Below are 15,246 nucleotides of genomic sequence, written 5' to 3' on the forward strand. Positions count from 1 at the left end.
CGCCGGAGGCCTTTGTGCTTTGCTACCAGCCAGCCAGGCGCTACTGTGGGGACCAGAGGCTCCGCCGGGCCTGCCTGCATCCCCTCAGCTTTGACCTGCATTTGGCACCGTGGACGCTCCAGCCCCCATCCTGGCCCCGGACCCCCAGGGCCTCGGTGCCCACGACGCAGCTTCCCCAGATGGCTCTCTGACGCTGAAGACGACCAAGCCCGGAGGTGGGGCTGGAGAACCCCGGGGCCCACCTGCTGCTGGCAGCCCGGGGAAAGCGGGAGAAGACGGGCACATCAGGACCTGCGGAAGCTCGGCAGTGGGGCGCCCGCTCCGTGCCGAGCACTCTGAGTCTTAGTGGCTGGGGTGCACTTTACCACCAGCTCTTACAGCACAACGTTCTGGTCATGTTCGCAAGTCTAGGAAATGTGAATGTGCTTTACCAAAAAACGAAATTCCAGAAAAATAGTTCCAACTGATACTTTTTGAAGTTTTAAGGGTCAGGCCTCGTATCTGAAAAGATGCTGGATGCAGGAGCAGGGGCGTGAACGAATCGGTGAGTGGACGAATGAATGAACGGCACATTCCTCTTCCAAGAATGAGGGGAACGGCCCAAGAGCGCCCCCATTTGGGGTCTGAGGGCCACAGGCTCCTTCTTTTTCCTTTAAGGGCCTGGTTCCGGGGCCCCAGGGCAGAGTGGACGCTGCCTAAGGGCTGGGGCAGCCCAGGGGCTGCCCCATAAGCCCTTCTCCTCTGAGAAAAGCGAGGTCCCTGTTCCGAGTCTGGCTCCACTACCCTTTCTGCTGAATTTTCACCTGTCCCCCCGCAGTCCCGATGGGGTGTCTGAGGACGCTTTGTGCAGAGCCCCATGGCCCCCTCCATCCTTCCCCCACCCTCCAGGGGTGCCCGGGCCAGGTGCTGGGACCCACAGGTGGAAATGGGTCACAGTTCCCGCCCTCGGGGGCCTCAGGATCTGGTGGAAGAGAAAAACATGGAAACATCACCCGGATTTAGGGTTCAGGCAACTCCTTCAGCCTCGATCCCACCATGTGAAGGTTGGCCAAAGGGCAGATGGCCACCAGCACGACACCAGCAGGTGCCCCGTGAAGGGGGAGGCGAGGGTCTTTCAGCGTTGCAGCCGAGGGCACCTGGATGTGAGACCATGGGAGAAGGCGCAGGGGGTGGGCTGGACAGGAAGGTGGGCACACCTCTTCCAAGTGCAGTGACGCTACTGTCTGGGTCTCTGGATTTATCGTGCTGACCAGAGCTGCTAAGTTTAGGGAGACGGTTGGTGTCTGCCTCACTCCAGCTGGGATGCACACTGGTGAGTGAGTACACGGTAGGTGGGAAAGGTGTGTGGACCCTGCCACCTGACTTGCCCAGCCACCCTCTGCAGGGCTGTCACATGGCCACAGCAGCCTGGTCCTGGGTCCCTCCAGCTGGAGGAGAAAGTTCGGATGTATGGAATTTGCAAGGAGGCCCACGATGCAGAAATCCCACAAAGGGGCCCGCCTGCGTCTGCACTGACACCAACCAGGCTGCTGGCCCACAAAAGATTCCCAACGGCCCTGGAGACACCAGAATGGCCCAGCTCTCACTGCTGGGAATGAGCCCAGCCAGACAGGCCCCCAGCCCAGCAGCTGGTCTGGTGCGTCCTGCTGCCACCGACCAGCAGGGTGAGCCCAGGTGGCCCTCAGACCTCACTCTGACCCTCGGCTTCCAGACCCAAGGTCTGTTTCCCTTCAAGGTGGTGGTTCCAACACTTTGGGCAGTAAGGTCAGAGCTCAGGGGGTCAGAATCCCCGGACCTGCGGGAGTGTCGCCAGCTCTCGAGGGACGGGACCTCCCAAAGCCCGCAGGAACCTCGGCTGCCCAGCCTATGACCAGCAGGGGACAGCAGGACGGTCCATCTTACAGACAGAGGAGCAGGACACGGGGAGGCAGAGAGGCTCAGGAAAGCACCAGGCGGGCAAGTCCTGAGGAGTATTTATAGCTGGAAAACGGCACCCTGTGAAGAGAAGGGCTGTCTCGAGTCCAGAGCTGAAAGTTCGCTCTAAGTTCACGGGTGCCTCTTGGCCCGTGCCACGAACATCCTTCCTGGGGCTGTGGGAGGAACGCAGATGGATGCGTGAGAAGCGGCTTCCTGGCCTGAGACTCTGGGTAGGCCCGGCCTGGAGGGGCCCGGGGACCCCTCAGGGAGTCGGGGGCAGCTGCCCAGTCAGCATTCTGACTCCTGTCGCCCTCCTTTCCGGGGTTCACCTCCGACAGCCCCCCTTCTCAAGAGCCTGCCTGCTGACTCGAGTCCAGCTGTCCTCCCGGGGCAGTGGCATTTCAAAGGGTCCCAGAGGATGAAGAGGAGCTCGCCAGGCAGAGAGGAGGGAGGGCCGCGGGCGTGGGAACCGAGGGAGCCCAGCCTCAGGGAGTGACCGCGTGCAGACATGCGAGGACAGCAGGAACAGCAGGACCGGGCGGGGGCGCTGTGGCTCTGGAAAGCCCCGGGGTGGGGGGCTGAGGGGCTGCTGGCGGGAGCCCGGCCGGAGGCCGCCCTGGCTGCTGGCTGGCGGCTTCACAGGAAGAGGTTTTCCTTCTTCTCCGGCTGGAGACAGCGGAGGAGAGGGCGTGGGTGGGAGGGAGCTGGGGAGTGCCCCCCCACCCCCGCCCGGCCGGCTCAGGCGGAATCCAGGAGGAAGGAAGGAAGCTGCAGGCAGGCGGCAGCTTGTTGCGGTGGGAGGGCGGCTGCCCGGCCAGGCGTGCACCACGCGGGCTGGGACACGCCACAGCTCAGCCAGCCTCCCCTCTCAGCGTCCCCCTCGATGTCCTGGCTCCTTGACAGTCTCCACCGTCTCCGCTGCAGGTCGAGTGGGGCCCCCCCCCCGGGAGAAGGGGTCCAGGAGCTGGGACTTAGGTTTCATCCTCACATCTGCCTGTGACCAGCCTGGTGCTCGGCCTGGGGGGATGGAGGGATATGTCTGCAGCTGGGAGGGCCTGGGACATGAGACTTGGGCCCGAGGGAACATCCAGACAATGAGAGGACATGAGGCACCAACCCTCCCAGCAAGAGTGGGAGGCTTATGGAGCTGGAGATCAGTCCCTTCCTGCATCTGAGCCCCAGCATCCTTGTCTGAGCCGTGGGCCAATAGCCTGTTACAGGCTCACCTTATCAGAGATGCTGGGCACAGGTGCTCCCTGAGGGCCGTGTGGATGGATAGCTGGATGGACGCGTAGATTGATGGATAGATAGATGGGTGGGAGAATGGGTGACGGGTGGGTGGGTGGATGGGTAATGGGTGGATGCATGGATGGATAGATGGTTGGATGGGTGGGCGGTTGGACGGGTGGATGACTTGTTGGTGCAGCAGAACTTCAGAAAATGTAGCGGCAGGTGCAGATGGAGAGTATCGTTAGTCCCGTAGTGTTTCCTGCGTGGCCGCTATGCGTCCATCTGTGTGCATGGCACTGGATGAGGTGCTACATAACAGAACCAGACTTCGCAGAGGGAGCTCTGGGGTTGAGCACAGCATCTTCTGTTGCAGATGATGATAGCACTAGTACTCAGTGAAACCAGAGGCAGCCCCAGCAAAGACAGCCCTTACCCCCTCAATACCAGGGCCAGCACAGATGCCCTGGAGAAATGAGGCTGTGGTCAGACAGACCCGGCTGCAGGAGAGGGTCCACAGTGGGGAGGGTGGGCAGAGTCAGGACAGTGTCCTCCAGCCTGGCCGAGGATGCTCTGTGAGTGGCCCCTGAGGGTCTGGCCCTACCCCCCGGCCCCTGACCCTTGTTCCTTTTTGTGTCCCCCTCGTGCCAGGCTCTGGTCAGCTCCCCATGGAAGCTCCCACGTGGAGCTTTGTGAAGATCTCTTGGCATTCACTGGCTGTCCGGGACCCTCTCCCGTTGACATGTGAAAACAGTGAAAGAGGAGCTGGAGGTTGGCCTCTGGGAGCACTTAGACAGCCGCCCTGGTCTTAGGACTCTCCAGGTCTCCCTGAGAACCCCTGCCTCTCTCTCCACTTCTGGTCTCTCCTTTGGTCCCAGCCTCTGTTTCCCCGTGTCTTCTGCTCCCTTGTGTCTCGGGCTTACATGAGGCCCTTACCTTACATCAGCTCCACGGACTGGCAATTCTTCAAGTTTCGGAGTCCAAGCCCATGACAGAGAGCTGTTCCCATTGTGCAGCCATCAGTGGAGGCCTGGTTGTATTGGTCATGGGTCCGCAGGCAGCCCCTGGACAGGGTGTCCTTGTGTTGGCTCTTTTCTGGGTCAGGCTTGGCCTGACTGGAGTTCCAGACCTGGAGCCACCCATGTCAGGGACAAACGGCTCTGTCTCCGGATTCAGCACCATTAAAAGGACAGTAAAGGGACACCATGAGTAACTCCATGCTAGTAAGTTCTGCAGCTGAGAAAAAAAGGAAAAAAATTATTTAAAAAACACAAACCGTCAAAACTCAACCAAGATGAAACAGATCATTTGAATGGTCCTATAATCACGGAAGAAATTGAATTGATAATTTAGAATTTACCCCCAAAAGAAATCTCCCAGATCCAGTGGTTTCACTAGAGAATTCTACCAAAAATTTAAAGAAGGAGTGACACCAATTTTACACAATTTCTTCCAGAACATAGAAGAGGAGGGAATACTTCCCAGCCTATTCCATGAAGATGGCATGATCCTAGTACCAAAACCAGACAAAGACAATATAAACACAAACACCAAAAACCACTACAGACCAATGTCTCTCATGAACTTAGGTGCAAAAATCCTCCATAAAATAAAAGCAAGTTGAATCCAACAATGTATAAAAAGAATTAGACACCAAGACCAAGTGGGATCTATCCCAAGTTTGCAAGTCTAGTCAATGTTAAAAAAACCAGAAAATGGGGCTTCCCTGGTGGCGCAGTGGTTGAGAGTCCGCCTGGCGATGCAGGGGACACGGGTTCGTGCCCCGGTCCGGGAAGATCCCACGTGCCGCGGAGCGGCTGGGCCCGTGAGCCATGGCCGCTGAGCCTGCGCGTCCGGAGCCTGTGCTCCGCAACGGGAGAGGCCACGGCAGTGAGAGGCCCGCGTACCGCAAAAAAAAACAAAAAAACCCAGAAAATGTAATTTACCACGTCAACAAGCTAAAGAAGAAACAGCATATCAATGGACGCAGAAAATGCCTTTGGCAAAATGCAGCACCATAAGAAACATCAGAAAACATCACATAACATAACAACATCCATAAGAAACCCCCAGCTAACCGGGCGCAGAGGGTGAATCTCTTCAGCTTGATAGGAGACAGGATTGTTCTCAAGGTTGGAGATGATCCTGCACAGCCGGAAATATTAGTTATTTATAAATAGTAAACAAACAAACAAGCATTCATCATTTTTGAGCATGTACTATGCTCAGGTGTCGTCCGGAGCATTTAACATATCCATGTCCCAGGAGAGAAAACACTGGGGCTGTTCCTCCCACCTCTCTTAGCTTAACTTGCTTCCCGCTCCTGATGCTGGAGCCCAGTGGCCAAGCCTGACCTGGAGCTCCTCCCAGGAGCACACAGGCCGTGTGATGGGGACGAAGGCCAGCAGGCCTGAGGTCCTGGGGGAGGCCCCAGCTGGGGAGCAGAGGGGCAGACGGGCTGCGCTCCTGGTGGGCAGGGCGTCTGGCTGTTTGTGGGAAGGCCGAGGATGGGGAAGCCACATCAGAGGGCCGTGGCCTTCCTCCGGCCTGGTTGCCTGCTTCTGAGCAGGGGGGCACAGTGAGATGACCTCGTGTGCTGCCCCATTTCTTCACGATGAGCAAGACGCGAGGCAGCGCACCCCACTAGCGGGTGCCGGGCCAAGCGCATTTACAGTACTTCTTCCGGGTGTGCTGGGAATCTCACACCGACGGTAACGAAGGCCTCCTAGTTCCAGCCCAGCCCACACTGGCCTGAAATGGCCTTTTTAGCCACTGACTTCCTTTCCCGTGGGCGGCTGGGGCCTGAGGCCTCAGGACTGCTGGGCTTCGGGGTGGGGAGAAAATGTCCCTCAGCCTCAGCTCTGAGTACGTTGTGGGTATGGGTCAGTTCAGGGCGAAAGAGGAGCCTTGGGGCTTATCCCCTCCCACCTCCCCACTCCCACCCTCTTACAGAGCCAAACGCCCAAGGTGGGGAGGGGAGAACTCAGGAGGGAGGCCCGCGGGTCTGCGTGTCGCAGAGCCCAGAGCCGAGGAGAGCGGAGGCCTGGGAGGAGGGGCGGGGGGACACACGTGAGTTCTGTGGGAGGCCGGCCGTCGGGGCCCTGCAGCCCTGAATGGGGCCCATCCCGAGCCTAGAGCACGAGGACCCAGAAAGCACAGGGCCGTGTATCCTGGCTCAGAGCCCGGAGCAGGTGCTCAGAAAGCCTCAGGCCTGGAGGCGGAGGGCATCGCTGCAGCCCAGGCTTTCCAGAGACCATCCTCTCCCTCAGCCTCGCAAGGAGACCCCAGCCTCCCTCCAAGGTGCGCCCCGCCCACAGCCCCCCCCTTGGCCAGGAGCAGACGCGTCAGAAACAGACAGACTGTCGTCGCCAGGGCCTCCCTCTCTCAAGGCCTTTGGCGGCAGGATGGGCGCTTTGAACGCGTGTCACCCAGGAGGTGACAGCCTGTCCGCCGCACTCCGCACCCAGCTGTTGGGTCACACGGTTGGGAGGGAACGGAAGGGCCCCAGGGCTCGGATGGGGACCTCTGCCCCACGTGGCCCTCGTCTCTAGACTCTCGTCTAAGAGCCATGCCGCAGGGCTGGAACCTGGCGAGGATTTTGTGCTGCAGAAGGGAGCCAGAGCCGCCGGTTTGGGGTGTTTGTCGCACAGCAGTGGTGCCGGGGTGACACGTCTGTCCCTCGGGCTTGGGGCTGAGGCCTGCGTTCGCTTCACTCGAGTGCTGGCTTCCGAGTTGGGGAGTCTTGGCGGTTCTCTGCCGGCAGGTCCCACGAGACCCTGCCCATGGTCACCGCCCACACCTGGGTCTGTCCCTCCTTCGTGCTCCGGCAGATACCCCTTGAACACTTGCACAGGAGGGGCCATCCTGGCCACAGTGCACTGTGAGGGCCCTGCCGTCATGGAGGACAGACGTGCGAGGGCGGAGGGAGAAGGTCCCCGAAGGAAAGCACATGCCTGGCTTCAGGCAGGGAAGACCCTCACTCCACCCCAAGCCTTCAGATCAGCCCCATCTGGAGCCCCACCTCTCGAATCCCTACACGGGCCACTGTGCCAGCCTTTGCCGTCTCCTTGGACCTGCCGAGGTCCTGTTCACCTCGGCGCCTTTGCAGGTGCAGCGCTCTCTGCCCAGAAGGCTCCTGTCCCTGCAGGAGCCCCCAGTTTCCCCTCGTGTCCTTGGCACCAAGTCTGGGGCCGCGCTGTTCGCCCGTCTGTTTGCGGGTTTCGTGGCTGCTTCTCCCCCTGGCTCCTGAGTTTCCTGAGAGCAGGAACCATATCTTCTTGGCCGTCATGTAACCTTGGTGATGAATAGCAGGCAGCCAGGAAACATTGCCGGGCACACAGGTGAGTGGGTTGGGGGCAGCAGGGAGTGATGTGGTCTGATCTGCGCTCCTGAAAGGACTCTTGGAGAAAGAAAGCCCACAGCGATGGTAGAGGGGCCGCAGGCTGCCGAGGGCTCAGGAGGAGGGAGGGGCAGATGGGTGAGCACAGGGATTTCCTCAGGGCAGTGAAATTACTCTGCACAAAGCCATAACTGCATTTGTCAAAACGCTAAGAATATAAGACCCCAAGAGTGAACCTATTGTAAACCACGAACTTTAGTGAACGATAATGCTGCCGTATTGGCTCATCAGCTGTGACAAGGGGACTGATGGCATGTGTGTGGTGGGGGTAAATATGGGGACCCTCTGTACTTTCTGCTCAATTTTCTGTAAACTTAAAGCTGCTCTAAAAACAATTGTCTCTTAATTTTTAAAAATCTCTCAGAAACCACAATGAGACAGTTTTGCACCCACCAGAACGGCTAAAATGAAAACAGACAGTGACGAACGTTGACGGAGACGTGGAGCAGCGGGTTCTCTCCCGCACCGTCGGGGGCAGGGACGCTGGCAGGGTCTCCAGAAGGGAGATTGGTTCCCACAGACACGTGCGCAGGTGTGTACCACATACGTGTCCAGACATGTACCCATCACACCAGAAACGTCCAGGAGGGGTGAGTGCATCATGGCCGTTTTGTACGGCAGAGCCACAGAGAAGTGACAGTGGCACGTGGATGAATGTCATAAACTTTACAGTGAGCGACAGGAGCCAGACGCAAGCACGCCCGCGTGTAGCGAAAACAGTCAAAACCAAGGTGCGATCATGGAAGTTTTGTGTGGCTGGAGCAGGGGGCAGGCGGATGACCAGCCCAGGTAGGGGTCCTCACCTCCTGTTGTTGGCCCAGCAGCCGGCCCTCACAGCTGCTCCAGTTCTGGCAGAGGTCCCCCTCCTGCCTTCCCCCTCCCCCCGCCCCCTCCCTCATCCCCCATTGTCCCCCATCCCCCTCCCTCATTCTCCCTCCCCTCCCCCCATCCCCCCCCCCCCCCCCCCCAACCCCGCTTCAGGACCATGGCAAAGGCCAGCGATTTCTCTAGGGAACTGGCCTAACTGGGCAAGGACTTTTTGAACCAGACTTCAGAGTGGAATTTTTTTTTCTCTCAAAATAGAGAGGAATTGGCTGTCCAGGAGTTAAAGATAGAATCCTGTGGCAAGGCCAAGGTCGGAGCGCCTGTCCCAGCTGGCAGAGAGGAAGGGCTGTGGAGGCCCGGCCGCCACTGCTCCCGGGGGCTGTGGCGGGTGCTGAGTCACACGGCTGCACCCACACTCCGCAGCCCCTACAGTGGGCTGGGGCCAGTGCTGAATTGGGACTCAGCGGGAGACATCTGTCTTGCGAGGCAGTAAGGGCAGGGGGCCTTGAAGGGCCTCAGTGTGAGAGCCAGGTCAACTTCCACGGAGGGTCTCTGGAGGGCTTCCTTGAGGAGGGGACCACGTGGAGGCAACAAAGTACGCCGGTAAGCAGGAACCTGTCAGCAACTCAGGGCCTGGAGTCCAGGAGGTCCAAGGGCAGTGCCGGGCAGTCAGCTTGGGACCAGCAGGGCCCGGATGTCAGCTCTGAGGGTGCATTTTATTTGTGGACAGTGAGGAAGCGCTGCCAGTCGTGCAGCAAAAGGAGATCAGGGGCTGGTGCAGCAGGGAGGCCAGGGGCTGGCGCAGCAAGAAGACCAGGGGCTGGTGCAGCCAGGAGGCCAGGGGCTGGTGCAGCAAGAAGACCAGGGGCTGGTGCAGCCTGGAGGCCAGGGGCTGGTGCAGCAAGGAGATCAGGGGCTGGTGCAGCAGGGAGGCCAGGGGCTGGCGCAGCAGGGAGGCCAGGGGCTGGCGCAGCAGGGAGGCCAGGGGCTGGTGCAGCAGGGAGGCCAGGGGCTGGTGCAGCAAGAAGACCAGGGGCTGGTGCAGCCTGGAGGCCAGGGGCTGGTGCAGCAAGGAGGCCAGGGGCTGGTGCAGCAAGGAGATCAGGGGCTGGCGCAGCAGGGAGGCCAGGGGCTGGTGCAGCAAGGAGGCCAGGGGCTGGTGCAGCCTGGAGGCCAGGGGCTGGCGCAGCAAGGAGGCCAGGGGCTGGTGCAGCCAGGAGGCCAGGGGCTGGTGCAGCAAGGAGGCCAGGGGCTGGTGCAGCCAGGAGGCCAGGGGCTGGTGCAGCAAGGAGGCCAGGGGCTGGTGCAGCAAGGAGATCAGGGGCTGGTGCAGCAGGGAGGCCAGGGGCTGGCGCAGCAGGGAGGCCAGGGGCTGGTGCAGCAAGGAGGCCAGGGGCTGGTGCAGCCAGGAGGCCAGGGGCTGGTGCAGCAAGGAGGCCAGGGGCTGGTGCAGCAAGGAGATCAGGGGCTGGTGCAGCAGGGAGGCCAGGGGCTGGTGCAGCCAGGAGGCCAGGGGCTGGTGCAGCAAGGAGGCCAGGGGCTGGTGCAGCAAGGAGATCAGGGGCTGGTGCAGCAGGGAGGCCAGGGGCTGGTGCAGCCAGGAGGCCAGGGGCTGGTGCAGCAGGGAGGCCAGGGGCTGGTGCAGCCAGGAGGTCAGGGGCTGGCGCAGCAGGGAGGCCAGGGGCTGGTGCAGCCAGGAGGTCAGGGGCTGGCGCAGCAGGGAGGCCAGGGGCTGGTGCAGATGAGCGTCCAGCAATGGGGAGAGCCTGCCAAGGTGACGGTCCTGCTGAGAGCGGGACCAGCAGGGGCACGCAGAGTTGGGGGCACTGGGGAACAGCGGGCCAGAGCGGGGCTCCCCATGCCCCCCCACTCCGAAGGGAGCATGTGGGGCTCCTGACGGCCAGGTCCGGTCCATCGAGGGGTGGCCTGTCCCTAGGGAGGCGTCGTGCCCGGCTCCACACATGGCTCTCCTGCGAGGGGCAGGCCAAGGGGTGGCTCGGCGCTCGACCAGAGACCATGGGCGGCTTCCAGCTGCCACCGCAAGTAAGGACAGATTCTCCTCACAGGAAGCCCAGGTGTGTGTTCACTGCGGTGGAATGTGTGTGTGTTTGAGGACACATCCCCACCGGGGGCCCGGATAGAGGGCAAGACACCTGGGGGCCGTGCAGCCCGCCCTGCACCCAGCGCCCTCTCGGCCTGTGGCCCTGGGGCCTGGTGCCACCTCAGGGCTGCACCTGGCAGAGCCCAGGCCTCCCCACGGAGCTGGCAGCCCTGCCAGGGCTCTGACTCACCTCTCAGGGCCACTTCTTCCTGCAAAGCCGAGCGCTCTCCAGTGCCAGGCGGGAGGTGGCCGTGCACCTGGAGGGGCCTCAAGCCCCCAGAGGGAGAGCTGGGTGACAACAGGGAGGGGCCGGCCCTCGCCTCCCCACCTGTTTGCCTCGGGGCGCCTTCCCTTCCCAACACTTCTGCAGCCTGGACCCCTTGGCATGGTGTCTGGGAGCCCCCAACGCCCCACCTTCATTCCAGGGGCGGGGGCAGGAGGGGGGTTAGCCCACGTGGGCATTCGTAAGCAGATGCCCCTAATGAGCCCGGAAGGCTGGAGCCCCAAATACAACATCCTGACCTCAGTGTTAACCTCCACAGGGGCTGCTGGGCCAACCAAGCCCCACCGTCTGCCTGAGTCATTCCAGGTCACAGAACTCACCGTCCAGGTGGCCGCTGCTCGGGGCCGCACTGGCAAGAGGAGGGGAAGGACTCAAACCCAGGCCCCGCTCCCAAATCCCCGGCCTCTAAGGCGGCCTCTGTGGGCAGGGGCAGGGCACGAGCCCAGGATGCCATGTGGTGGCTCAGGACACACACCCGAGGGAAAGAGAAAGTAAGGCCAAAGCCACGGGTGCCCCAAGGCCTGGTGTGGCCGGGGGCCTTGGGGAGAAGATCCCCCATAGCCCAGCTAGGCCCTGGTCTCGTGTTCCCCACCAGTACTTGACCCTGTGGCCACTCTGGTTGGCCAGGCCCATCCACCCATCACAGAACCTCTTCCCCGACTGCCTGCTGATCGACACCCACAATCTGCGCACGCGGAGATGCCGAGACCTGTGATGTCTGGTCTCCAAGGTATGAACGCTCCTGGCCCCAGCAGGGCTGAGGTCCAGCTCTGAGCGACCCCGAGATCAGGGCTGGGAGGAGACACCAGTGGTTCCCACCCCACCCAGGATGCTGGGGTTACGTGTCCTCCAGCTCAGGACAGGGGTTTGCAAACCTCGGCCTGAGGCCACAGACTTACACGTATTTTATCAAATAAAGTTTGACAGGAACACAGCCATGTCCATCATACAGCCCGAAAGCCTAAATATTTACTACCTGCCCATGGCATACCCATGGCATATGTGATAGCAAAATGTAAAGTAATTAGGAAGCAATGAGTTTGAAGTATTAATTTGCTTTTTAAACAACAACTTTATTGACTTATCATTTGCATACAATAAACTACATGTATTTAAAGTGTAAAACTGATAAGTGACATGTTGTGTATGTATATTATTTGTACATAAACATACCTGTGAAACCATCCCCACAATAAACTAATGGACATGCCCATCAGCCCGTGCTACGTTAGTCTGTGTTTCCTAGAGTTTGTACAAGCAGAATCATGTGATGTGAAAGCTTTTCCTCTAATTATCCTGAGATTCATCGTGCAGTGCCTTCCCATTCTTTTTTGTTGCTGAGTACTATTCCATCAGTGAACACACTGTAACATGTTGATCTGTTCGCCCATTGATGGACATTCAGGCTCCGTCCAATTCTGGACCGCCACAGCCAAGACGCTCTGAGCACCTGGGTACAAGTCTTTGCAGGAGCCGATGGTCACTTCTCTTGGTGAGTCCCTAGGCATGGAACAGCTGGCCCACGTGGCAGGTATATGTTCAAGTTTCTAAAACAGCCAGACCGCTTTACAAAGTGTTTTTTTGTTTGTTTGGCTGGTTTTTAAATTATTTCTTTATTTAGTTTTATTTCTGGCTGCCTTGGGTCTTTGTTGCTGTGCACGGGCTTTTCTCTAGTTGTGGCGAGCGGGGGCTACTCTTCGTTGCAGTGCACGGGCTTCTCATTGGGTGGCTCCTCTTGTTGCGGAGCACGGGCTCTAAGGGCGCGGGCTTCAGTAGTTGTGGCACTCGGGCTCAGTAGTTGTGGCTCGCAGGCTGTAGAGCGCAGGCTCAGTACCTGTGGCGCATGGGCTTAGTTGCTCCGCGGCATGTGGGATCTTCCCGGACCCGGGCTCAAACCCGTGTCCCCTGCACTGGCAGGCGGATTCTTAACCACTGCACCACCAGGGAAGTCCCTACAAAGTGCCTTTTTAAAGTATTCCTCAGCATATTGTTAGAGCTTGGAGTTGAGGCAACTGGCCGATGAACTCACAAGTGTAGGTAGTGTGCTATGTGAGGGGCAAGTTTTTCACTAACACCACAAGGGTCTCTCGCCCAATGAGTGGAGTCTGATAATAATACTTGCTACAAATGTATGATTTTAATGTATGAAAGCTTTAAGGAGAGAGGAAAACATTTTAAAAATGGCTTGTGTTTTCTTCTGCTTTTCTCCGTTATTTCTTCCTCTTGGACCTCTCAGGCATTACTTGGCCATTCTGTTTTCAGACCAACTTGATGTATCCTGATGTAAGATCCTAGAAAGGGAGCTCACTCAGTGGGTCTGATGTGGTGGATGCTTGCCCGGGAAGTTCTGCGCGTGCATGGCACCATCTCCCGTGAACACCCATAGGAGGTCATGCCTGACCTCTACAACTACAGAAATCCTGAAGAGATTGAAAAGGAAGAGCAGGCGGCAGCTGAGAAGGCTGTGACCAAGGAGGAATTTCAGGGTGAATGGACTGTTCCAGCTCCTCAGTTCCCTGCTGCTCAGCCTGAGGTGGCGGACTGGTCCGAAGGTGTGCAGGTGCCCTCTGTGCCCGTTCAGCGGTTCCCCGCTGCTCAGGCCACTGAGTGGGTAGGAACCGCCACCGAGCGGTCTTAAGCTGTTCTTCCACAAACTCCTAAAATGGAAATAGGTTGACGGAAAATAAAGTTTCTAAAAAAAAATTAAAATAAAAAAATAAAGTATTCCCACCCACGATGTATGCGAGACCCAGTTTCTCCTCATCTGTGGTCAGTCTTTTTAATCTTAACCGTCCTAATAAACGTGCAGTAAATCTCACACAGACTTCACTTTTATTTCCCAAGAGCCAATGACGTGGAGCATCGTTTTATGTACTTCTTTGTCATCTGTGGATCTTATTTTTATATATCTTCTTTTCTTTTTATTGGGGTTGTTTGTATTTTTATTATTGAGTTTTGAGAGAATTTACATATCCTGAATACAAGTCCTTTATCAGGTACAAGAGGTCAAAGATTTTGCTCCAGAGTCTATGACTTGTCTTTTCATTCTCTTAACAGTGTCTTTTGTTTTTGTTTTTGTTTTTTTGCAGCACGCGGGCCTCTCACTGCGGTGGCCTCTCCCGTTGCGGAGCACAGGCTCCGGACGCGCAGGCTCAGCGGCCATGGCTCACGGGCCCAGCCGCTCCGCGGCACGTGGGATCTTCCCGGACCGGGGCACGAACCCGCGTCCCCTGCATCGGCAGGCGGACTCTCAACCACTGCGCCACCAGGGAAGCCCTTACCAGTATCTTTTGAAGAGCAGAAGGTTTTTACTTTTGATAAAGTCAATGTATGAACTTTTTCTTTTTATGGATTGTGATTTTGGGGTCATAGCTAAAAAATCTTTGCCTAACTCAAAGCCACAAAACTTCCTCTTCTATGTGTTCTTCTAGAAGTTTTTAGCTTTGCATTTAGGTCTACATTCTATTTTGAGTTAATTTTTGTATGTGCTGTAATGTATAGATCAAAGTTCTATAGATAGATAAATGATAGATGATTGATAGATGGAAGATAGATAGATAGGTAGATAGAGAGATAGATGGATATAGATATAAATAGAGACTGATCCAGTTGCTCCAGATCCCTTGTTTAAAAACACTGTCCCTTCCCAGTGGTGCTGCCTCTGCAACCACGTTGATGATCAATTGTCCATGTGTGTGGGTCTCTTTCTGGACTCTGCTCTGTTCCATTCACCTGTGTGTCCACCTTGGCACCAAACCCCACTGTCCTGATCACTATCGGTTTATAATAAGCCTTGAAATCATGAGACGTCGGGCCTCCAGCTTTGTTCTTCCTCTCTGAAGTTGTTTGAGCTGTTGTAGGTCCTTTCCAATTTCACATGAATTTACGGAGGTTTTTAACTCATGGTTCAAGGTCTTTAATACATACAGAGCTATTTAGGTTCCTGTTTCTTCCTGAGTGAGACTTGGTAGTTTGTGTCCTTCAAAGAACTTGTCCTTTTCAACTAAGTTGTTGAGTTCATTGGGATAAAGCTGTCCACATTAGGCCTTCCCTGGCAGCCTGGTGGTTAGGGCTCCAGGCTTTCACTGCCGTGGTCCAGGTTCAGTCCCTGGTTGGGGAAGAGCCAGCAAGCCATGTGGCCAGAGAAAAGAAAAGCTGTTCACGTGACTCCCTGTTATCCCGAACATCTGTAGACTCTGTGGTGACGTCATCTCTCTTGTTCCTAATGTTGTTAATCTGTATCTTTTTTTTTCTGATCAGTCTATCTCGATGCTCGTCAGTGTTATTAATCTCCTCAAAGAGCCATTCTGTGCTGTCCTTTATTTTCTCTGCTGCTTGTTCTGTTTTTGGCCACAAGGCATGTGGGATCTTAGCTCCCCAACCAGGGGTCAAACCCGCACCCCCTGCATTGGAAGGCGAAGTCTCAACCACTGGACAGCCAGGGAAGTCCCCTTTTCTAGTTTTTAATATGGAAGCTGAGGTCACTGTCTTAAG

At 57.4% G+C, this 15,246-nt stretch overlaps 1 long non-coding RNA gene and 1 other non-coding gene across 4 annotated transcripts; both read left to right on the forward strand.

Moving 5' to 3' along the window:
• The first annotated feature begins 9,951 nt into the window (after window positions 1–9,951).
• On the forward strand, window positions 9,952–15,022 carry LOC141276437 (uncharacterized). 3 transcript variants are annotated; one of them, XR_012325925.1, is made up of 5 exons: window positions 9,953–10,443; window positions 11,012–11,482; window positions 12,158–12,244; window positions 13,015–13,304; window positions 13,842–15,022. It is a non-coding gene; the product is annotated as an uncharacterized lncRNA (long non-coding RNA). The 3 variants fall into 3 exon arrangements; XR_012325924.1 differs by lacking the exon at window positions 13,842–15,022 and having other exon boundaries at window positions 9,952–10,443; window positions 12,989–13,473; XR_012325923.1 differs by lacking the exon at window positions 13,842–15,022 and having other exon boundaries at window positions 9,952–10,443; window positions 13,015–13,473.
• On the forward strand, window positions 12,732–12,881 carry LOC117308420 (small nucleolar RNA SNORA62/SNORA6 family). Its single transcript, XR_004522397.1, has one exon. It is a non-coding gene; the product is annotated as a small nucleolar RNA SNORA62/SNORA6 family (small nucleolar RNA).
• Window positions 15,023–15,246: the final 224 nt, after the last annotated feature.

Source organism: Tursiops truncatus, chromosome 15 (genome assembly GCF_011762595.2).
Source record: "Tursiops truncatus isolate mTurTru1 chromosome 15, mTurTru1.mat.Y, whole genome shotgun sequence".
Lineage (NCBI taxonomy): Eukaryota > Metazoa > Chordata > Mammalia > Artiodactyla > Delphinidae > Tursiops > Tursiops truncatus.